Source organism: Pseudophryne corroboree, chromosome 9 (genome assembly GCF_028390025.1).
Source record: "Pseudophryne corroboree isolate aPseCor3 chromosome 9, aPseCor3.hap2, whole genome shotgun sequence".
Classification (NCBI taxonomy): Eukaryota; Metazoa; Chordata; class Amphibia; order Anura; family Myobatrachidae; genus Pseudophryne; species Pseudophryne corroboree.
Window position 1 is genome coordinate 63,202,868 of NC_086452.1, and position 25,539 is coordinate 63,228,406.

General features: G+C 49.5%; 1 protein-coding gene and 1 non-coding gene across 3 annotated transcripts in view; both read right to left on the reverse strand.

Moving 5' to 3' along the window:
* The window catches only part of LOC134957493 (armadillo-like helical domain containing protein 1), a 468,225-nt gene that overhangs the window by 84,561 nt on the left and 358,125 nt on the right, over positions 1-25,539 (reverse strand). The window lies entirely within an intron of this gene.
* On the reverse strand, positions 7,738-7,852 carry LOC134959366 (U5 spliceosomal RNA). The gene has a single exon (XR_010187413.1). It is a non-coding gene; the product is annotated as a U5 spliceosomal RNA (small nuclear RNA).

Genomic DNA, 25,539 nt, shown 5'->3' on the forward strand with positions numbered 1-25,539 from the left:
ATAATGCCCGAGTGTGTGATTATATCTTTTAGGGTAACCTCCTGCTTTCTATCAGCAGGTTCCTTCAGGGCGGCCGTATCCGGAGACGGTAGTGCCACCTTTTCTGATAAGCGTGTAAGCGCTGTATCTACCCTATGGGGTGTTTCCCCACGTGACCTATCCTCTGGCGGGAAAGGGTACGCTGCCAATAACCGTTTAGAAATTATCAATTTTTTACCGGGGGAAGACCACTCTTCCTCACACACCTCATTTAATTCCTCAGATGCAGGAAAAACTACTAATAGTTTTCTCTCACTAAACACAATACCCTTTTATGTGGTACCTGGGGTGTTATCATAAATGTGTAATACATTTTTCATTGCCTCAATCATGTAACGGGTGGACCTATTTGGAGGGTACACTAGTCTCATCGTCGTCGACACTGAAGTTGGTATCCGTGTCGACATCTGTATCTGCCATCTGAGGTAGCGGGCGTTTTTAGAGCCCCCCATGACATTTGAGACGCTGGAACAGGCCCAAGCTGAGTAGCCGGCTGTTCTGTGTCGTCGACCTTTTGTGTAATGGGTTGACACTTTCACGTAATCCTTCCATAAGTCCAACCACGCCGGTGTCGACCCCGCAGGGGGTGACAACATATTTACAGGCATACGCTCCGCCTCCACATCATTATCCTCCACATACATGTCGACACAGCCGTACCGACACACAGCACACACACAGGGAATGCTCTGACAGAGGACAGGACCCCACAAAGCCCTTTGGGGAGACAGAGGGAGAGTATGCCAGCACACACCAGGGCGCTATATGTCACAGAGATATCACCTATAAAAAGTGTTTTCCCTTATAGCTGCATATATATATATATTGTATACTGCGCCTAAAATGTGCCCCCCCCCCCCCTCTCTTTTTAACCCTTTCTGTAGTGTATTAACTGCAGGGGAGAGCCAGGGAGCTTCCCTCCAACGGAGCTGTGAGTGAAAAATGGCGCCAGTGTGCTGAGGGAGATAGCTCCGCCCCTTTTTCGCAGACTTTTCTCCCGCATTTTTATGGATTCTGGCAGGGGTTAAAAAGCACCTATATAGCCTCTGGGGCTATATATGGTGCCAGTTTGCCAGCCAAGGTGTCAGTATTGCTGCTCAGGGCCCCCCCCCCCCCCCCCCCCCCCAGCGCCCTGCACCCATCAGTGACCGCAGTGTGAGGTGTGCATGAGGAGCAATGGCGCACAGCTGCAGTGCTGTGCGCTACCTTGGTGAAGACTGATGTCTTCTGCCGCCGATTTCAGGAACAACTTCTTGCTTCTGGCTCTGTAAGGGGGCCGGCGGCGCGGCTCTGGGACCGGACTCCGAGGCTGGGCCTGTGTTCGATCCCTCTGGAGCTAATGGTGTCCAGTAGCCTAAGAAGCCCAAGCTGGCTGCAAGCAGGCAGGTTCGCTTCTTCTCCCCTTAGTCCCTCGTAGCAGTGAGCCTGTTGCCAGCAGGTCTCACTGAAAATAAAAAACCTAAAAATAAGAATTTACTTACCGATAATTCTATTTCTCGTAGTCCGTAGTGGATGCTGGGGACTCCGTCAGGACCATGGGGAATAGCGGCTCCGCAGGAGACAGGGCACAAAAGTAAAAGCTTTAGGATCAGGTGGTGTGCACTGGCTCCTCCCCCTATGACCCTCCTCCAAGCCTCAGTTAGGATACTGTGCCCGGACGAGCGTACACAATAAGGAAGGATTTTGAATCCCGGGTAAGACTCATACCAGCCACACCAATCACACTGTACAACCTGTGATCTGAACCCAGTTAACAGCATGATAACAGCGGAGCATCTGAAAAGATGGCTCACAACAATAATAACCCGATTTTTGTAACAATAACTATGTACAAGTATTGCAGACAATCCGCACTTGGGATGGGCGCCCAGCATCCACTACGGACTACGAGAAATAGAATTATCGGTAAGTAAATTCTTATTTTCTCTGACGTCCTAAGTGGATGCTGGGGACTCCGTCAGGACCATGGGGATTATACCAAAGCTCCCAAACGGGTGGGAGAGTGCGGATGACTCTGCAGCACCGAATGAGAGAACTCCAGGTCCTCCTCAGTCAGGGTGTGCCCCTGACCAAGTATCAGCTCGGCAAAGTTGTAAAGCCGAGACCCCTCGGGCAGCCGCCCAAGATGAGCCCACCTTCCTTGTGGAATGGGCATTTACATATTTTGGCTGTGGCAGGCCTGCCACAGAATGTGCAAGCTGAATTGTACTACACATCCAACTAGCAATCGTCTGCTTAGAAGCAAGAGCACCCAGTTTGTTGGGTGCATACAGGATAACAGCAAGTCAGTTTTCCTGACTCCAGCCGTCCTGGAAACCTATATTTTCAGGGCCCTGACAACATCTAGCAACTTGGAGTCCTCCAAGTCCCTAGTAGCCGCAGGTACCACAATAAGCTGGTTCGGGTGAAACACTGACACCACCTTAGGGAGAAACTGGGGATGAGTCCGCAGCTCTGCCCTGTCCGAATGGACAATCAGATATGGGCTTTTTTGAGACAAACGCCGCCAATTCTGACACTCGCCTGGCCGAGGCCAGGGCCAACAGCATGATCACTTTCCCTGTGAGATATTTCAAATCCACAGATTTGTTTAAACCAATGTGATTTTAGGAATCCCAGAACTACGTTGAGATCCCACAGTGCCACTGGAGGCACAAAAGGGGGCTGTATATGCAGTACTCCCTTGACAAACTTCTGGACTTCAGGAACTGAAGCCAATTCTTTCTGGAAGAAAATCGACAGGGCCGAAATTTGAACCTTAATGGACCCCAATTTGAGGCCCATAGACACTCCTGTTTGCAGGAAATGCAGGAAACGACCGAGTTGAAATTTCTTCATGGGGCCTTCCTGGCCTCACACCACGCAACATATTTTCGCCACATGTGGTGATAATGTTGTGCGGTCACCTCCTTCCTGGCTTTGACCAGGGTAGGAATGACCTCTTCCGGAATGCCTTTTTCCCTTAGGATCCGGCGTTCAACCGCCATGCCGTCAAACGCAGCCGCGGTAAGTCTTGGAACAGACATGGTACTTGCTGAAGCAAGTCCCTTCTTAGCGGCAGAGGCCATGAGTCCTCTGTGAGCATCTCTTGAAGTTCCGGGTACCAAGTCCTTCTTGGCCAATCCGGAGCCACGAGTATAGTTCTTACTCCTCTACGTCTTATAATTCTCAATACCTTGGGTATGAGAAGCAGAGGAGGGAAGACATACACCGACCGGTACACCCACGGTGTTACCAGAAACGTCCACAGCTATTGCCTGAGGGTCTTTTGACCTGGCGCAATACTTGTCCAGTTTTTTGTTCAGGCGGGACGCCATCATGTCCACCTTTGGTCTTTTCCAACGGTTCACAATCATGTGGAAGACTTCCCGATGAAGTCCCCACTCTCCCGGGTGGAGGTTGCCTGCTGAGGAAGTCTGCTTCCCAGTTGTCCACTCCCGGAATGAACACTGCTGACAGTGCTATCACATGATTTTCCGCCCAGCGAAAAATCCTTGCAGTTTCTACCATTGCCCTCCTGCTTCTTGTGCCGCCCTGTCTGTTTACGTGGGCGACTGCTGTGATGTTGTCCCACTGGATCAATACCGGCTGACCTTGAAGCAGAGGTCTTGCTAAGCTTAGAGCATTGTAAATTGCCCTTAGCTCCAGTATATTTATGTGGAGAAAAATCTCCAGACTTGATCACACTCCCTGGAAATTCTTTCCCTGTGTGACTGCTCCCCAGCCTCTCAGGCTGGCCTCCGTGGTCACCAGCATCCAATCCTGAATGCCGAATCTGCGGCCCTCTAGAAGATGAGCACTCTGTAACCACCACAGGAGAGACACCCTTGTCCTTGGAGATAGGGTTATCCGCTGATGCATCTGAAAATGCGATCCGGACCATTTGTCCAGCAGATCCCACTGAAAAGTTCTTGCGTGGAATCTGCCGAATGGAATCGCTTCGTAATAAGCCACCATTTTTCCCAGGACTCTTGTGCAATGATGCACTGACACTTTTCCTGGTTTTAGGAGGTTCCTGACTAGCTCGGATAACTCCCTGGCTTTCTCCTCCGGGAGAAACACCTTTTTCTGGACTGTGTCCAGAACCATCCCTAGGAACAGCAGACGTGTCGTCGGAAACGGCTGCGATTTTGGATATTTAGAATCCACCCGTGCTGTCGTAGAACTACTTGAGATAGTGCTACTCCGACTTCCAACTGTTCTCTGGACCTTGCCCTTATCAGGAGATCGTCCAAGTAAGGGATAATTAAGACGCCTTTTCTTTGAAGAAGAATCATCATTTCGGCCATTACTTTGGTAAAGACCCGGGGTGCCGTGGACAATCCAAACGGCAGCGTCTGAAACTGATAGTGACAGTTCCGTACCACGAACCTGAGGTACCCTTGGTGAGAAGGGCAATTTGGGACATGGAGGTAAGCATCCTTGATGTCCAGGGACACCATATAGTCCCCTTCTTCCTGGTTCGCTATCACTGCTCTGAGTGACTCCATCTTGATTTGAACCTTCGTATGTAAGTGTTCAAAGATTTCCCATTTAGAATAGGTCTTACCGAGCCGTCTGGCTTCAGTACCACAATATAGTGTGGAATAATACCCCTTTCCTTGTTGTAGGAGGGGTACTTTGATTATCACCTGCTGGGAATACAGCTTGTGAATTGTTTCCAATACTGCCTCCCTGTCGGAGGAAGACGTTGGTAAAGCAGACATCAGGAGCCTGCGAGGGGGAGACGTCTCGAATCTCCAGTCTGTACCCCTGGGATACTACTTGTAGGATCCAGGGGTCCACTTGCGAGTGAGCCCACTACGCGCTGAAACTCTTGAGACGACCCCCCACCGCACTTGAGTCCGCTTGTACGGCCCCAGCGTCATGCTGAGGACTTGGCAGGAGCTGTGGAGGGCTTCTGTTCCTGGGAATGGGCTGCCTGCTGCAGTCTTCTTCCCTTTCCTCTATCCCTGGGCAGATATGACTGGCCTTTTGCCCGCTTGCCCTTATGGGGACGAAAGGACTGAGGCTGAAAAGACGGTGTCTTTTTCTGCTGAGATGTGATTTGGGGTAAAAAAGGTGGATTTTCCAGCTGTTGCCGAGGCCACCAGGTCCGATGGACCGACCCCAAATAACTCCTCCCCTTTATACGGCAATACTTCCATGTGCCGTTTGGAATCTGCATCACCTGACCACTGTCGTGTCCATAAACATCTTCTGGCAGATATGGACATCGCACTTACTCTTGATGCCAGAGTGCAAATATCCCTCTGTGCATCTCGCATATATAGAAATGCATCCTTTAAATGCTCTATAGTCAATAAAATACTGTCCCTGTCAAGGGTATCAATATTTTCAGTCAGGGAATCCGACCAAGCCACCCCAGCGCTGCACATCCAGGCTGAGGCGATCGCTGGTCGCAGTATAACACCAGTATGTGTGTATATACCTTTTTAGGATATTTTCCAGCCTCTCAGCTGGCTCCTTGAGGGCGGCCCTATCTGGAGACGGTACCGCCACTTGTTTTGATAAGCGTGTGAGCGCCTTATCCACCCTAAAGGGTGTTTCCCAACGCGCCCTAACTTCTGGCGGGAAAGGGTATACCGCCAATAATTTTCTATCGGGGGAAACCCACGCATCATCACACACTTCATTTAATTTATCTGATTCAGGAAAAACTACAGGTAGTTTTTTCACACCCCACATAATACCCTTCTTGTGGTACTTGTAGTATCAGAAATATGTAACACCTCCTTCATTGCCCTTAACATGTAACGTGTGGCCCTAAAGGAAAATACGTTTGTTTCTTCACCGTCGACACTGGAGTCAGTGTCCGTGTCTGTGTCTGTGTCGACCGACTGAGGTAAATGAGCGTTTTACAGCCCCTGACGGTGTTTGAGACGCCTGGACAGGTACTAATTTGTTTGCCGGCCGTCTCATGTCGTCAACCGACCTTGCAGCGTGTTGACATTATCACGTAATTCCTTAAATAAGCCATCCATTCCGGTGTCGACTCCCTAGAGAGTGACATCACCATTTCAGGCAATTGCTCCGCCTCCTCACCAACATCGTCCTCATACATGTCGACACACACGTACCGACACACAGCACACACACAGGGAATGCTCTGATAGAGGACAGGACCCCACTAGCCCTTTGGGGAGACAGAGGGAGAGTTTGCCAGCACACACCAAAAACGCTATAATTATACAGGGACAACCTTTATATAAGTGTTTTTCCCTTATAGCATTTTAATATATATATACATATCGCCAAATAAGTGCCCCCCCTCTCTGTTTTAACCCTGTTTCTGTAGTGCAGTGCAGGGGAGAGCCTGGGAGCCTTCCCACCAGCATTTCTGTGAGGGAAAATGGCGCTGTGTGCTGAGGAGAATAGGCCCCGCCCCCTTTTCGGCGGGCTTCTTCTCCCGTTTTTCTGAGACCTGGCAGGGGTTAAATACATCCATATAGCCCCCAGGGACTATATGTGATGTATTTTTAGCCAGAATAAGGTACTATCATTGCTGCCCAGGGCGCCCCCCCCCAGCGCCCTGCACCCTCAGTGACCGCTGCTATGAAGTGTGCTGACAACAATGGCGCACAGCTGCAGTGCTGTGCGCTACCTTATGAAGACTGAAGAGTCTTCTGCCGCCGTTTCTGGACCTTCACTTTTCGGCATCTGCAAGGGGGGTCGGCGGCGCGGCTCCGGGACGAACCCCAGGGTGAGACCTGTGTTCCGACTCCCTCTGGAGCTAATGGTGTCCAGTAGCCTAAGAAGCCAATCCATCCTGCACGCAGGTGAGTTCACTTCTCTCCCCTAAGTCCCTCGTAGCAGTGAGCCTGTTGCCAGCAGGACTCACTGAAAATAAAAAACCTAACAAACTTTTACTCTAAGCAGCTCTTTAGGAGAGCCACCTAGATTGCACCCTTCTCGGCCGGGCACAAAAATCTAACTGAGGCTTGGAGGAGGGTCATAGGGGGAGGAGCCAGTGCACACCACCTGATCCTAAAGCTTTTACTTTTGTGCCCTGTCTCCTGCGGAGCCGCTATTCCCCATGGTCCTGACGGAGTCCCCAGCATCCACTTAGGACGTCAGAGAAACTAACTTTCTATCTAAGAAGCTCAGGAGAGCCCCCTAGTTTGCACCCAGCTCGGCCTGGCACAAAGATCTAACTGAGGTCTGGAGGAGGGTCATAGGGGGAGGAGCCAGTGCACACCAGGTAGTCCTAAAGCTTTCTATTTGTGCCCAGTCTCCTGCGGAGCCGCTATTCCCCATGGTCCTTACGGAGTTCCCAGCATCCACTAGGACGTCAGAGAAAAACAAAAACTAATTTGTTCAACTTCCTTCAGATACCATTAATACCGACATAGCAACAGAGTATTCAAGAAAATAGCTGACCATTTTCATAAATAAAACTCATGAGTGCTCCTTTCCCCATCTTGCCCTGCCTCACTGACTCAGTGTTGCTCAGCTGCAGTGCACTGTCTGCAAGTCAGCCTGAGTATATTGTATCGTTTCCTAGCATTGATTAATGATGTCCTAACCCTGCACAAAATTTTTAAGTAGCCAGTTTACTTTACACCTATAAAAATATAAACATCAGGTTTTAGAAACAATGTTTTGTGACCATGGTTTCAAATCATTGGTTCTATAAATGAATACTTCTGATGCTCAAGCCCTACTATAATATTATATTCTTTTATTAACCAGTAAACAAGCCCAGCGTGAGCCAGGCATCAAAAAATTACATGAAACTCATGATTGTTCCTCTCCACGGAAATCTTTAGTAAAAGGCGAAAGATTTATTCGATCTGAAGAGAAACCAGAGTATGCTAAAGAATTTAGTGATGGGTAGTTCATGAATGATTAGTTCAAAATGAACTAATCTTCAAAGTGAACTAGTTCGTTCAGTTCACAGCTTTGGCAAAGATTAGTTCATCAGGAAGGAGGAGTCAGACACAGACAGAATAGAGCCAGCAGCTGCATTAGGCTTCTCACTGTCTCATTCACTGGATTTTCACTTCCTGAATCTGATGCTGTGAAATGAAAGTTAAAAGTACAACACAGCCCAGCAATACAGATCTAATAAAAAATAGCATCTGCACTGCCTAGCCAAAGTCTATAGGGGTAAATTTACTAAGGTGGGAGAATTTTAGAACTGGTGATGTTGCCCATGGCAACCAATCAGATTCTACTTACCATTTATCTAGCTGCTTCTAGCAGATAATAGATATAATCGGATTGGTTGCTATGGGCAACATCACCAGTTCTAAAAAATCTCCCACCTTAGTAAATTTACCCCTATGTGTGTCTGTGAGTGAGCATGTGTGGTCATGCTGCTCACCTTTCTGTGATACAATCACTGTCCTATTAGTCCAGATGTCCAAACACTTGCTGCTACTTCTGGTACTACTGGCTCCTGTGCATACTGCTGTGCACTGCTGGGTGTTGTGTAGGTGCTGCTGCAGCACTGTTTTTATTCAGCTGTCACTCAGCAATACTCATGAGTCAGTACATCTCTGCTGCCACAGGGGTCACTGCTGTGCTTAGACATGGAGTGGACTCACTGGGGTAAATTTACTAAGATTCGTAATTTCCGAAAAAAGGTCAAAGTTCAATCACGAATGACATCGACAGTGTAAAACTGCAACTTTTTGAATTGATTACGATGGATTTACTAAGCTGTCGTATTCGGGTTTTTCTTTTCTTCCGATGTCGATGTCATTCGTTTTTTTTAACCTATTTTTACGGCAGTGATTAGCAAAACACTGCCGTTTTTTTTTACAATCAATCTCGGCCGGATCTGTGTGATCCGTGCTGGGGTTCTTATTTTTTTTTTTTTTATTAAACAATGTAAAATCCCAAAAAAAAAATGCGTGGGGTCCCCCCTCCTAAGCATAACCAGCCTCGGGCTCTTTGAGCCGATCCTGGTTGCAGAAATATGGGGACAAAATTGACAGGGGTTCCCCCATATTTAAGCAACCAGCATCGGGCTCTGCGCCTGGTCCTGGTTCCAAAAATACGGGGGACAAAAAGAGTAGGGGTCCCCCGTATTTTTAAAACCAGCACCGGGCTCCACTAGCTGGACAGATAATGCCACAGCCGGGGGTCACTTTTATACAGTGCCCTGCGGCCGTGGCATCAAAAATCCAACTAGTCACCCCTGGCCGGGGTACCCTGGGGGAGTGGGGACCCCTTCAATCAAGGGGTCCCCCCCCCCAGCCACCCAAGGGCCAGGGGTGAAGCCCGAGGCTGTCCCCCCCCATCCAATGGGCTGCGGATGGGGAGGCTGATAGCCATTTGTGATAATGAAAAGATATTGTTTTTAGTAGCAGTACTACAAGTCCCAGCAAGCCTCCCCCGCATGCTGGTACTTGGAGAACCACAAGTACCAGCATGCGGCGGAAAAACGGGCCCGCTGGTACCTGTAGTACTACCACTAAAAAAATACCCAAAAAAACACAAGACACACACACCGTGAAAGTATAATTTTATTACATACATACACACATACATACATACTTACCTTATGTTCTCACGCAGGTCGGTCCTCTTCTCCAGTAGAATCCAAGGGCTACCTGTTGAAGAAATTCTACTCACCAGATCCAGTGGTCCAGGCTCCTCGGCAAATCCAGGGATAATCCACGTACTTGAATAAAACAAAAAAACGGTTGCCCGACCTCGAACTGAAAGGTGACCCATGTTTGCACATGGGTCACCTTTCCACGAATGCCAGAAACCCACTTTGCCTTCTGACTAAGTGGGTTTCTTCAGCCAATCAGGGAGTGCCACGTTGTAGCACTCTCCTGATCAGCTGTGTGCTCCTGTCCTCACTGACAGGCAGCACACGGCAGTGTTACAATGTAGCGCCTATGCGCTACATTGTAACCAATGATGGGAACTTTCTGCCCTGCGGTTGACCTAAAGTGACGTCACCGCTGAGCAGAAAGTTCCCAGCATTGGTTACAATGGAGCGCATAGGCGCTACATTGTAACACTGCCGTGTGCCGCCTGTCAGTGAGGACAGCAGCACACAGCTGATCAGGAGAGTGCTACAACGTGGCACTCCCTGATTGGCTGAAGAAACCCACTTAGACAGAAGTCAAAGTGGGTTTCTGGCATTCGTGGGAAGGTGACCCATGTGCAAACATGGGTCCCCTTTCAGTTCGTGGTCGGGACACCGTTTTTTTTTATTTATTCAAGTACGTGGATTAACCCTGGATTTGCCGAGGAGCCTGGACCCATGGATCTGGTGAGTAGAATTTCTTCAACAGGTAGCCCTTGGATTCTACTGGAGAAGAGGACCGACCTGCGTGAGAACATAAGGTAAGTATGTATGTATGTGTGTATGTATGTAATAAAATTATACTTTCACGGTGTGTGTGTCTTGTGTTTTTTGGGGTATTTTTTTAGTGGTAGTACTACAGGTACCAGCGGGCCCGTTTTTCCGCCGCATGCTGGTACTTGTGGTTCTCCAAGTACCAGCATGCGGGGGAGGCTTGCTGGGACTTGTAGTACTGCTACTAAAAACAATATCTTTTCATTATCACAAATGGCTATCAGCCTCCCCATCCGCAGCCCATTGGATGGGGGGGGGACAGCCTCGGGCTTCACCCCTGGCCCTTGGGTGGCTGGGGGGGGGGGGACCCCTTGATTGAAGGGGTCCCCACTCCCCCAGGGTACCCCGGCCAGGGGTGACTAGTTGGATTTTTGATGCCACGGCCGCAGGGCGCTGTATAAAAGTGACCCCCGGCTGTGGCATTATCTGTCCAGCTAGTGGAGCCCGGTGCTGGTTTTAAAAATACGGGGGACCCCTACTCTTTTTGTCCCCCGTATTTTTGGGACCAGGACCAGGCGCAGAGCCCGATGCTGGTTGCTTAAATATGGGGGAACCCCTGTCATTTTCCCCCCCATATTTCTGCAACCAGGATCGGCTCAAAGAGCCCGAGGCTGGTTATGCTTAGGAGGGGGGACCCCACGCAATTTTTTTGGCAAAAATAAGCACTTTCCCACCCCTTCCCACTGATATACATGCACGGATCTCATGGATCCCTGCATGCATCTCAAATCACGGAAAAAAAAGCAGGTCTGTTTTTTTTAGGACTTTTTTACGAGTTGTAATTTTTCACGGCAGTGTTTTGTGTTTTTTTGCTTTGCACTTCTTAGTAAATGACCGAGATTCATATCTAAACAGGCGTAATTTGACCGATGGTGTATTCATTCGTAATTTTTTACCTGAACTAGCAAAAAATTACGAATGCCCTCATCACTGCCGTGATTAGTGTTTAGTAAATGACCGAGATTAACCGAGATGACACTTTGAAGAAAAAACGGCATCTCGGTCAAAATCGGGAGCTTAGTAAATATACCCCACTCTGTGGAGCTGAGTGAACTGCATTGTCCTGACGACTCGTGAGTCATTCTCCTTGCAAGTAGTTCAGTAGTTCAGCAAGTACAGTAGTTCAGTAGTTCAGTGATTCATTACAGTTCACTGATCAGTTCACTGACTCAATGACTCATACAGCCATACGAGTCAGTGCAGTACCTCTAAGCTACCATGTGTGGCACTGCTGTGCTCAGGCATATGCATTGTATGGAGCTGATACTGAACTGCATGTAGCCATGATTAATTCACCTAGCATATTAGGTGGTCACAAGGTACACTGTCACTACCAATCAACCAAAGACAAATTCTGAGTGCTGCATGCTATCCTGTAGGGCAGGCATGTCCAAACTGCGGCCCTCCAGCTGTTGTGAAACTACATATCCCAGCATGCCCTGACACAGTTTTGCTGTCAGAGAATGCTAAAGCTGTGTCAGGGCATGCTGGGATGTGTAGTTTCTCAACAGCTGGAGGGCCGCAGTTTGGACATGCCTGCTGTAGGGTCTGATTACTCTACACAAGACATAGGGGGATATGTATGTCTGTCTGATGAACCTTCAGTCTTGAAATAATTAAAAATATGATGGTACATATACTTAGGTAGTTCTATAGAAGTGATGTTGCCCATAGCAACCAATCAGTGTGTGTGTGTGTGTGTGAGAGAGTGAATACTGAATACTCATGAGTCAGTTTACCTCAGCTGCCACAGGGGTCACTGCTGTGCTCATGGAGTCAGTGGACTCTGTGAAGCTGATTGAACTGCATTGTCCTGACGACTCACGAGTCACTCTCCTTGCAAGTAGTTCAGTAGTTCAGTCAGTGATTCATTACAGTTCACTGATCAGTTCACTGACTCAATGACTCATACAGCCATACGAGTCAGTACAGTACTTCTCAGCTACCATGTGTGGCACTGCTGTGCACAGGCATATGCATTGTATGGAGCTGATGCTGAACTGCATATAGCCATGATTCATTCCCCCAGTATATTAGGTGACAAGCTACACTCCCAATCAGCTAAAGACACAGTGCTGAGTGCTGCATGCTATCCTGTAGGGCAGGCATGTCCAAACTGCGGCCCTCCAGCTGTTGAGAAACTACACATCTCAGCATGCCCTGACACAGCTTTAGCATTCTCTAACGGCAAAACGGTGTCAGGGCATGCTGGGATATGTAGTTTCACAACAGCTGGAGGGCCGCAGTTTGGACATGCCTTCTGTAGGGTATGATTACTCCACACAAGACACAGGGGGATATGTACTATGAACCTTCAAGTGACATAAAGTTGAGCAGTTGCCCCTAGCAACCAATCAGCTTCTGTCACTTTATATACTGTTGAAGATAAATGACAGAAGCTGATGGGTTACTTTGCAACATCTCCACTTTATCTCTCTAAGGTCTGTTACATTGGGGCAAAGGGACTTTTTCTTTTCTTTTAATTACTGTATTTTAAAAGCAGAAAAAACTAAAAGTGATTTATGACATTACTCTGGATTTGGGTCTTTCACATGCATATTTATGAAGTAAAAAGGAGTACCAACAATGGGATTAATATTGCAGAGATACATATGTCACTATAAGGTTGCTATATAACTTATTGCTTTTCTTAAAAATAAAAAATCTGACATATTACACACATCTGATCATTTGAAAAAGATTATAACTCCTACAATGAGCTAGTATTAGAAATGCCTACTCTATGTGTAATAGTCTAGACTAGTTCTAAATCTAATCACTCCTTTCAGTCTCAGAGTCAGTGAGTGAAATGATGAACTAAATGAACTAGATGAACTAATCTTCTGAACTAATATTTTCAGTGAACTAGATCATAATGAACTAATCACTGAACTGAACTAGATTTCCCATCACAGTAAAGATGAGTCAGGATTATCTCCCAGGATGCAAACAGACCTCAGTTGACCAAAAGAGAGAACACCACAAATTTTTTAAATATAGCCTATACGATTCTAATACATTTACAACTGAAGCATTTAAAAAATAAGAATTTACTTACCGATAATTCTATTTCTCGTAGTCCGTAGTGGATGCTGGGGACTCCGTAAGGACCATGGGGGGGTAGCGGCTCCGCAGGAGACTGGGCACAAAAGTAAAGCTTTAGAACTACCTGGTGTGCACTGGCTCCTCCCCCTATGACCCTCCTCCAAGCCTCAGTTAGGATACTGTGCCCGGACGAGCGTACACAATAAGGAAGGATTTTGAATCCCGGGTAAGACTCATACCAGCCACACCAATCACACCGTATAACTCGTGATCTAAACCCAGTTAACAGCATGATAACAGAGGAGCCTCTAGAAAAGATGGCTCACTACAGCAATAACCCGATTTTTTGGTAACAATAACTATGTACCAGTATTGCAGACAATCCGCACTTGGGATGGGCGCCCAGCATCCACTACGGACTACGAGAAATAGAATTATCGGTAAGTAAATTCTTATTTTCTCTAACGTCCTAAGTGGATGCTGGGGACTCCGTAAGGACCATGGGGATTATACCAAAGCTCCCAAACGGGCGGGAGAGTGCGGATGACTCTGCAGCACCAAATGAGAGAACTCCAGGTCCTCCTCAGCCAGGGTATCAATTTTGTAGAATTTTACAAACGTATTTGCTCCTGACCAAGTAGCTGCTCGGCAAAGTTGTAAAGCCGAGACCCCTCGGGCAGCCGCCCAAGATGAGCCCATCTTCCTTGTGGAGTGGGCATTTACAGATTTTTGGCTGTGGCAGGCCTGCCACAGAATGTGCAAGCTGAATTGTACTACAAATCCAACGAGCAATAGTCTGCTTAGAAGCAGGAGCACCCAGCTTGTTGGGTGAATACAGGATAAACAGCGAGTCAGATTTTCTGACTCCAGCCGTCCTGGAAACATATATTTTCAGGGCCCTGATAACGTCTAGCAACTTGGAGTCCTCCAAGTCCCTAGTAGCCGCAGGCACCACAATAGGTTGGTTCAGGTGAAATGCTGAAAACCACCTTAGGGAGAAACTGAGGACGAGTCCTCAATTCCGCCCTGTCCGAATGGAAAATCAGATAAGGGTTTTACAGGATAAAGCCGCCAATTCTGACACGCGCCTGGCCCAGGCCAGGGCCAACAGCATGACCATTTTCCATGTGAGATATTTTAACTCCACAGATTTAAGTGGTTCAAACCAATGTGACTTTTGGAACCCAAAAACTACATTGAGATCTCAAGGTGCCACTGGAGGCACAAAAGGAGGCTGTATATGCAGTACCCCTTTTACAACGTCTGAACTTCAGGGACTGAAGCTAGTTTTTTTTTTGGAAGAAAATTGACAGGGCCGAAATTTGAACCTTAATGGACCCCAATTTTAGGCCCATAGACACTCCTGTTTGCAGGAAATGTAGGAATCGACCCAGTTGAATTTTCTCCGTCGGGCCTTACTGGCCTCGCACCACGCAACATATTTTCGCCAAATGCGGTGATAATGTTTTGCGGTTACATCCTTCCTGGCTTTGATCAGGATAGGGATGACTTCATCCGGAATGCCTTTTTTCCTTCAGGATCCGGCGTTCAACCGCCATGCCGTCAAACGCAGCCGCGGTAAGTCTTGGAACAGACAGGGTCCTTGCTGGAGCAGGTCCCTTCTTAGAGGTAGAGGCCACGGATCCTCCGTGAGCATCTCTTGAAGTTCCGGTTACCAAGTCCTTCTTGGCCAATCCGGAGCCACGAATATAGTGCTTACTCCTCTCCATCTTATCAATCTCAGTACCTTGGGTATGAGAGGCAGATGAGGGAACACATACACTGACTGGTACACCCACGGTGTTACCAGCGCGTCTACAGCTATTGCCTGAGGGTCCCTTGACCTGGCGCAATACCTGTCGAGTTTTTCCCAACGGTTTATAATCATGTGGAAGACTTCTGGGTGAAGTCCCCATTCTCCCGGGTGGAGGTCGTGTCTGCTGAGGAAGTCTGCTTCCCAGTTGTCCACTCCCGGAATTGCTGACAGTGCTATCACATGATTTTCCGCCCAGCGAAGAATCCTTGCAGCTTCTGCCATTGCCCTCCTGCTTCTTGTGCCACCCTGTCTGTTTACGTGGGTGACTGCCGTGATGTTGTCCGACTGGATCAACACCGGCTGACCTTGAAGCAGAGGTCTTGCTAAGCTTAGAGCATTGTAAATGGCCCTTAGCTTCAGGATATTTATGTGAAGTGATGTCTCCAGGCTTGACCATAAGCCCTGGAAATTCCTTCCCTGTGTGACTGCTCCCCAGCCTCGCAGGCTGGCATCAGTGGTCACCAGGACCCAGTCCTGAATGCCGAATCTGCGGCCCTCTAGAAGATGAGCACTCTGCAACCAACACAGGAGGGACACCCTTGTTCTTGGTGACAGGGTTATCCGCTGATGCATCTGAAGATGCGACCCGGACCATTTGTCCAGCAGGTCCCACTGGAAAGTTCTTGCGTGGAATCTGCCGAATGGGATTGCTTCGTAGGAAGCCACCATTTTACCCAGAACCCTTGTGCATTGATGCACTGAGACTTGGCTCGGTTTTAGGAGGTTCCTGACTAGCTCGGATAACTCCCTGGCTTTCTCCTCCGGGAGAAACACCTTTTTCTGGACTGTGTCCAGGATCATCCCTAGGAACAGAAGACGAGTCGTCGGAACCAGCTGCGATTTTGGAATATTGAGAATCCAATCGTGCTGCCGCAACACTACCTGAGATAGTGCTACACCAACCTCCAACTGTTCCCTGGATCTTACCCTTATCAGGGAATCGTCCAAGTAAGGAATAACTAAAATTCCCTTCCTTCGAAGGAATATCATCATTTCGGCCATTACCTTGGTAAAGACCCGGGGTGCCGTGGACCATCCATACGGCAGCGTCTGAACTGATAGTGACAGTTCTGTACCATAAACCTGAGGTACCCTTGGTGAGAAGGGTAAATTTGGACATGAAGGTAAGCATCCTCGATGTCCCGAGACATCATGTAGTCCCCTTCTTCCAGGTTCGCAATCACTGCTCTGAGTGACTCAATCTTGAATTTGAACCTCTGTATGTAAGTGTTCAAAGATTTTAGATTTAGAATCGGTCTCACCGAGCCGTCCGGCTTCGGTACCACAACAGTGTGGAATAATACCCCGTTTCCTGTTGCAGGAGGGGTACCTTGATTATCACCTGCTGGGAATACAGCTTGTGAATGGCTTCCAAAACTGTCTCCCTGTCAGAAGGAGACATCGGTAAAGCCGACTTTAGGAAACGGCGAGGGGGAGACGTCTCGAATTCCAATTTGTACCCCTGAGATATCACCTGAAGGATCCAGGGGTCTACTTGCGAGTGAGCCCACTGCGCGCTGAAATTCATTGAGACGGGCCCCCCACCGTGCCTGATTCTGCTTGTAAAGCCCCAGCGTCATACTGAGGGCTTGGCAGAGGCGGGAGAGGGTTTCTGTTCCTGGGAACTGGCTGATTTCTGCAGCCTTTTTCCTCTCCCTCTGTCACGGGGCAGAAATGAGGAACCTTTTGCCCGCTTGTCCACGAAAAGACTGCGCCTGATAATACGGCGTCTTCTCATGTTCCAAATGCCGTTTGAAAACCGCATCACCTGACCACTGTCATGTCCATAACCCTCTACTGGTAGAAATGGACAACGCACTTAGACTTGATGCCAGTCAGCAAATATTCCGCTGTGCATCACGCATATATAGAAATGCATCTCTATAGGCAAAAATATACTGTCCCTATCTAGGGTATCAATATTTTCAGTCAGGGAATCCGACCACGCCAACCCAGCACTGCACATCCAGGCTGAGGCGATTGCTGGTCGCAGTATAACACCAGTATGTGTGTAAATACATTTTAGGATACCCTCCTGCTTTCTATCAGCAGGATCCTTAAGGGCGGCCATCTCAGGAGAAGGTAGAGCCCTTACAAGCGTGTGAGCGCTTTATCCACCCTAGGGGGTGTTTCCCAACGCACCCTAACCTCTGGCGGGAAAGGATATAATGCCAATAACATTTTAGAAATTATCAGTTGTTATCGGGGGAAACCCACGCATCATCACACACCTCATTTAATTTCTCAGATTCAGGAAAACTACAGGTAGTTTTTCCTCACCGAACATAATACCCCTTTTTGGTGGTACTCGTATTATCAGAAATGTGTAAAACATTTTTCATTGCCTCCATCATGTAACGTGTGGCCCTACTGGAAGTCACATTTGTCTCTTCACCGTCGACACTGGAGTCAGTATCCGTGTCGGCGTCTATATCTGCCATCTGAGGTAACGGGCGCTTTAGAGCCCCTGACGGCCTATGAGACGTCTGGACAGGCACAAGCTGAGTAGCCGGCTGTCTCATGTCAACCACTGTCTTTTATACAGAGCTGACACTGTCACGTAATTCCTTCCAACAGTTCATCCACTCAGGTGTCGACCCCCTAGGGGGTGACATCACTATTACAGGCAATCTGCTCCGTCTCCACATCATTTTTCTCCTCATACATGTCGACACAAACGTACCGACATACAGCACACACACAGGGAATGCTCTGATAGAGGACAGGACCCCACTAGCCCTTTGGGGAGACAGAGGGAGAGTTTGCCAGCACACACCAGAGCGCTATATATATACAGGGATAACCTTATATAAGTGTTTTTCCCCTTATAGCTGCTGTATCTTTAATACTGCGCGTAATTAGTGCCCCCCCTCTCTTTTTTAACCCTTTCTGTAGTGTAGTGACTGCAGGGGAGAGCCAGGGAGCTTCCCTCCAACGGAGCTGTGAGGGAAAATGGCGCCAGTGTGCTGAGGAGATAGGCTCCGCCCCCTTATCGGCGGCCTTATCTCCCATTTTTCTATGTATTCTGGCAGGGGTTAAATGCATCCATATAGCCCAGGAGCTATATGTGATGAATTTTTTTTGCCATCCAAGGTGTTTTTATTGCGTCTCAGGGCGCCCCCCCCCAGCGCCCTGCACCCTCAGTGACCGGAGTGTGAAGTGTGCTGAGAGCAATGGCGCACAGCTGCAGTTGAAGACAGGACGTCTTCTGCCGCCGATTTTCCGGACCTCTTCTGTCTTCTGGCTCTGTAAGGGGGCCGGCGGCGCGGCTCTGGGACCCATCCATGGCTGGGCCTGTGATCGTCCCTCTGGAGCTAATGTCCAGTAGCCTAAGAAGCCCAATCCACTCTGCACGCAGGTGAGTTCGCTTCTTCTCCCCTTAGTCCCTCGATGCAGTGAGCCTGTTGCCAGCAGGTCTCACTGAAAATAAAAAACCTAAAACTAAACTTTTCACTAAGCAGCTCAGGAGAGCCACCTAGTGTGCACCCTTCTCGTTCGGGCACAAAATCTTAACTGAGGCTTGGAGGAGGGTCATAGGGGGAGGAGCCAGTGCACACCAGGTAGTTCTAAAGCTTTACTTTTGTGCCCAGTCTCCTGCGGAGCCGATACCCCCCCATGGTCCTTACGGAGTCCCCAGCATCCACTTAGGACGTTAGAGAAACAAAGAACAAATGTAACTTACAACATGTAAAACTTAACAAAAGCAACTTAATAAAAAAAAAAAAAAAATTCTAAAATGTATGCAATGCATCATGGGTAAATATGCATACGAGACTACCAAGCAAAGAAAGAATTACACAGGAGGAAAGAAATCTGAAACCATTTCTTCAACTTGCTAGACTGCCTCCAGCCAACACCCTGGTGTACAGTGCTGGAACAACATATAAGCAAAAGATTATTCAGGAGAATCATCTACAAGAGAATAAACAACTCTCTTCCATTAGTTTTTATCAATAATATCAACAATTCATGTTAAATTCTAAAACATTCCTGAAATAAATAATTGTGCATTTAACTAGTAAATAAGCCCAATGTCCGTCAGCCAGGCAAGAAATAAAAAAAACTTTGCTCCTTTCTTGGAAATTTTTAGTAAATGGTAAGAGATTTATTTGATCTTAAGAAAAGAAAAAAGGAACTAAAGAACGCATCACTGTAACAGCCCCAGTTTCAGGCAGACCTCAAGTTTACTAAGACAAAGGACAGAACAGACTTATACGGATGGTGTAATGGTTAGCATTACTGCCTCACAGCACTGAGGTCATGGGTTTGATTCCGACCATGGCCCTAACTGTGTGGAGTTTGTATATTCTCTGCGTACTTTCATGGGTTTCCCCCGGGTTCTCTGGTTTCCTCCCACAATCCAAAAAAATACTGGTAGGCTAATTGGCTCCCAACAAAAAAAATATTATCCCTAGTGCAGGCCTGGCCAACCTGTGGCTCTCCAGCTGTTGTAAAACTACAAGTCCCATCATGCTTTGCCACAGTTTTGCTATTAGGGGATGCTAAAACTGTGGCAGGGCATGCAGGGATGTGTAGTTTCACAACATCTGGAGAGCCACAGGTTGGCCAGGCCTGCCCTAGTGAATGTGGCTGTGTGTACATGTGATAGGGAATCTAGATTGTAAATTCCACTGGGGAAGGGACTGATGTGAATGGGCAAAACAGTCTCTGTAAAGTGCTGCGGAATATGTGTGCGCTATATAATAACTTGTAATAATAATTTTAATTCCTATTCTATAAAGTCTGAAATAAATGTAATAAATTTCTAAAATTACAAACCGAGAACCCATGAATTATATCAAACTAGTTACCAGCCCGTCAAAATGACCGAACAACATAACAGTAAATTCAGCACCGGCGTCTGTGCATGCCCGAGTGGAGTAACACTTGAATTCTGCCATATAGAGGCTGCTGGTGCACACAACACTTGATTTCCTCAACAGAGGTGAAGAGCAGCGTTAACCTTTTATTATATAGGACTAGGCGATTCATCGCGCCCTACGGGCGCTCTTCACACCGTCGTTTGTGGCTACGCCCCGTTAACCCCTGCACTCCTTTGAACATACGCAGGCCGGTAGAGAACAGATGCAGAAATGCAGGGCAATATAGAGGGCATACAGAAAAGAGAAAGGTGTAGGGGGGAAGGGGGGGGGGTGTACAGAAACGCTGTGCGATGGGTAAAGGATAGGGAGAGGCAGGGTGGTAGGGAGAGGATAAAGAGAGGCAAGGTGTTACAAAACAAAATACCGCTGCAAAAGGCTACGACCCGTTAACCCCTGCAGGGCTTAAGCTGTGCTAGAATTGTTATTATATGGAGTATTACCTGCCAAAAAATTTATGCTAGTGGGTAAATATTGCAAGGGGGAAAGGCGTGCGATTGTCAAGGGGGCGTAGGCCTTTGTGAGGGGGTGAAGAGTGGCCGCAGGGCACAATGAATAACATAGTGTAGTATATACTGCTAGTGTAATGCAGCGCAGCTTATACACACAGTGGGCACAGGTAATGGAGCAGCGTATACATACAATGGACACAGGTAGCAGCGCAGCTTATACACACAGTGGCCACAGGTAATGGATACGTGTATCCACACAGTGGGCAGAGGTAACAGCGCAGCTTATACACACAATACCCAAAGGTAGCAGAGCCGCTTATACACACAATACCCACAGGTAACAGAGCCGCTTGTACACACACAGTGCCCACAGGTAGCAGAGGCGCGTATACACACACAGTGCCCACAGGTAGCAGAGGCGCTTATACACACAGTGCCCACAGGTAGCAAAGCCGCTTATACACACAGTGCCCACAGGTAGCAGAGCCGCTTATACACACACAGTGCCCACAGGTAGCAGAGGCGCTTATACACACAGTGCCCACAGGTAGCAGAGGCGCTTATACATACAGTGGCCACAGGTAGCAGAGCCGCTTATACACACACAGTGCCCACAGGTAGCAGAGGCGCTTATACACACAGTGCCCACATGTAGCAGAGGCGCTTATACACACAGTGCCCACAGGTAGCAGAGCCGCTTATACACACACAGTGCCCATAGGTAGCAGAGCCGCTTATACACACAGTGACCACAGGTAGCAGAGCCGCTTATACACACACAGTGCCCACAGGTAGCAGAGGCGCTTATACACACAGTGACCACAGGTAGCAGAGGCGCTTATACACACAGTGACCACAGGTAGCAGAGCCGCTTATACACACACGGTGCCCACAGGTAGTGGCCACAGGTAGCAGAGCCGCTTATACACACAGTGACCACAGGTAGCAGAGCCGCTTATACACACAGTGACCACAGGTAGCAGAGCCGCTTATACACACACAGGGGCCACGGGTAGCAGAGGCGCTTATACACACAGTGGCCACAGGTAGCAGTGGTGCTTATACACACACAGTGACCACAGGTAGCAGAGCCGGTTATACACACACAGTGCCCACAGGTAGCAGAGGCGCTTATACACACAGTGGCCACGGGTAGCAGAGGCGCTTATACACACAGTGGCCACAGGTAGCAGTGGTGCTTATACACACAATGACCCCCGGTAGCAGCGTCACTTCTAGACACAATTCCCATAGGTAACAGAGGCGCTTATACACACAGTGGCCACAGGTAGCAGTGGTGTTTATACACACAGTGCCCACAGGTAGCAGCGCCACTTATACACAATGGCCACAGGTATCAGTGTCGCTTAGACACATAATGGGCACAGCATTAGTGTTTCTTATGAATCCAATGTACATTGGTAGCAACTATACTCACAGAAGTTCAGTGTGTGTGGGGGGGGGGTTTGGAAAGGGGGTGGGTTCAGTGAGGTGGAGGTGCGTATCCGTGCCGCTGATCACCGCGATTCAGGGAATCACTTGTAGCGGCTGCGGATGGTGTCCGAGGTGCTACGTGTGGTGGTGGGGTGGGTGCGGGAGGGGGGTATGGGGGTGGGGGAGGTGTGGGGGTGCAGTGGGCGGGGGAGGGGCATCTGAAGCAGATGTGGTGGGTGCTGTGGGTGCCACGGGTGGGGGAGAGGCGGGTGGGTTGTAGGGTGCAGGGGCGAGAAGTGGGTATAAGGGTGGTGCGGGGTTGCCGCAGGTGGGGTGGAGGGTGCGTGGGTGTAGGAGGGGGGGGAGGTGCAGGGGTGCCGCCGGTGGGGGGGTTGTGGGTTGTAGGTGCTATGGGTGGGGGAGGGGGCGTGTCCCGCGGGTGAGGGACGGATGTGGTAGGGGGTGTTGCGGTTGGGGGAGGGAGTGCTGCGGGTGGTGGAGGGGTGGGGGTGCTGAGGGTGTGGGTGCTATGGGTGGGGGAAGGGGCAGGAGTGCCGCGGGTGGGGGAGGGACGTGTGCCACGGGAGGGGGGCGGATGTGGAGGATGCTGTGGGTGCCGTGGGTGTTTAGGTGGGGGAGGGGCGTGTGCCACGGGTGGGGGGCGTATGTGGTGGATGCCGCGGGTAGGGTGGTGGGTTGCAGGGGGTAGAGGTGGGTATGGGGGTGGTGCAGGGTTTTTGGGGTTGGGCCGGTGGGTTTTGCGGGTTGTGGGTGTTACGGGAGGCGGCGGGAGTGCCGTAGGTGGGGGAAGGGTGTGTGCCGTGGGTGGGGGGCGAATGTGGTGGGTGCTGTGGGTGGGGGATGGGCGGGGGGGTGCGGATGTGGTGGATGCTGTGGGTGGGGTGGAGGGTGCGGGGGGGGGGTTAGATAGAGGTAGGTGTGGGGTGGGGGAGGTGGGGGGGGTACTGCGGGTGGGGGATGGGTGGGTGGGGTGGAGGGTGTAGCGGGGGGAGAGGTTGGTCTAGGGGTGGTGCGGGTGGGGGAGGGGCATGGGGTTTTGCGGGGTGTGGGTGTTACGGGTGGGGGAGGGGGCGGGAGGGCCGCTGGTGGGGGAGGGGTGTGTGCTGCGGGTGGGGGAGGGGTGCTGCGGGTGGGGGAGGGGGCGGGAATGCCGCAGGTGGGGGAGGGGGTGGGAGTGCCGCGGGTGGGGGAGGGGTGTGTGCCGGGGGTGGGGGAGGGGTGCTGCGGGTGGGGGAGGGGGCGGTAATGCCGCGGGTGGGGGAGGGGGCGGGAGTGCCGGGGGTGGGGGAGGGGGGGGTGCCGGGGGTGGGGGAGGGGTGGTGCGGGAGGGGGAGGGGGTGTGGCGTGGGTGGGGGAGCGGCGGGAGTGCCGCAGGTGGGGGAGGGGTGTGTGCCGGGGGTGGGGGAGGGGTGCTGCGGGTGGGGGAGGGGGCGGGAGTGCCGCGGGTGGGGGAGGGGTGCCGCGGGTGGGGGAGGGGTGCATACAGCGTAATACGCCTTCTGTATGTGATTCTACAGGATCACATTCATTATATCAGGGTCTGCGCTACTAATATGTACATTGTCTGACACTTAAATGCTTGTGTCTCACTCCCCTGATATCAGTCACTTATCTAGCCTCTTATTTAGGTATGTCCAATATTGGCCGTTTAGCTAAATTTAATGCTGTTCGCTCCATTCACTCTAGTCTGTTCCTTTTGTCCCATTCCAGCACCCGTATACTGGTTTCCATGGTGATAGGTTTACACTGCGTTCTCACCACGCCCCCTGGAGACGCCGGGGCGCCGGCGCGCGCCCATGACGTCAGCAGGTCTCCCGGAGAGCGGTGGTCGTCTGCACATGGGGTGTCACTGGTAATGTATAAATGTCTGTTTAATTTGTGTGTACAGTTGGTCTTGATAAAAGGGCACAGCCCTGAAAATAAGATTTTACTCACCGGTAAAACTATTTCTCGTAGTCCGTAGTGGATGCTGGGGACTCCGTAAGGACCATGGGGAATAGACGGGCTCCGCAGGAGATAGGGTACTCTAGAAAAGAATTAGGTCTACTGGTGTGCACTGGCTCCTCCCTCTATGCCCCTCCTCCAGACCTTAGTTAAGGAAACTGTGCCCGGACGAGCTAACATTACAAGGAAAGGATTTTGGAATCCAGGGTAAGACTCATACCAGCCACACCAATCACACCGTATAACTTGTGATAACCAAACCCAGTTAACAGTATGAACAATTACAAAACATCAGACAACCTGATGTAACATAACATAACCCTTTGTTAAGCAATAACTATATACAAGTATTGCAGAAGAAGTCCGCACTTGGGACGGGCGCCCAGCATCCACTACGGACTACGAGAAATAGATTTACCGGTGAGTAAAATCTTATTTTCTCTAACGTCCTAAGTGGATGCTGGAGACTCCGTAAGGACCATGGGGATTATACCAAAGCACCCCAACGGGCGGGAGAGTGCGGATGACTCTGCAGCACCGAATGAGCTAACTCAAGGTCCTCCTCAGCTAGGGTATCAAACCTGTAGAACTTTGCAAATTTGTTTGAACCCGACCAAGTAGCTGCTCGGCAAAGTTGCAATGCCGAGACCCCTCGGGCAGCCGCCCAAGAAGAGCCCACCTTCCTTGTGGAATGGGTCTTTACTGATTTTGGATGCGGCAACCCAGCCGCAGAATGAGCCTGCTGAATCGTGTCACAGATCCAGCGAGCAATAGTTTGCTTTGAAGCAGGAGCACCCAGCTTATTGGATGCATACAGGATAAACAGCGACTCCGTTTTCCTGACCTTAGCCGTTCTGGCCACATAACTCTTCAAAGCCCGCACTACATCTAGTAACTCGGAATTCTCCCAGCCACTGGTAGCTACAGGCACCACAATAGGTTGTTTCATATGAAAAGATGACACTACCTTCGGCAGAAATTGCTGACGAATCCGCAATTCTGCCCTGTCCATATGAAAAACCAGATAGGGGCTTTATATGTGACAAAGCCGCCCATTCCGACACACGCCTAGCTAAAGCTAAGGCTAAAAACATGACCACCTTCTACGTGAGATATTTTAACTCTACTGATTTTAGTGGTTCAAACCAATGTGATTTCAAGAAAATCAACACCACGTTCAGATCCCAAGGTGCCACTGGAGGCACAAACGGGGCTGTATATGCAGCACTCCCTTACAAAGGTCTGAACTGCAGGAAAAGAAGTCAGTTCCTTTATAAAGAAATGACTAAGCCTGATATCTGGACCTTAATGGATCCTATTCTTAGGCCCAAAGACACTCCTGATTATAGGAAGTGAAAGAAAACGGCCCAGCTGGAATTCCTCAGTAGGAACATTCCTGGCCTCACACCGAGCAACATTTTTTTTTTTTTGCCATATACGGTGATAATGTTCAACCGTCACATTGAACACTGTACATTATAGTAGTCTACACTGGAGTCAAACGCAGTGTCTATCTCAGCGTCCCTTATTTTGGATAGTGAACCTTGAGAGGCTCTAACGATCTCTGCGACATAAGGACAGACATGG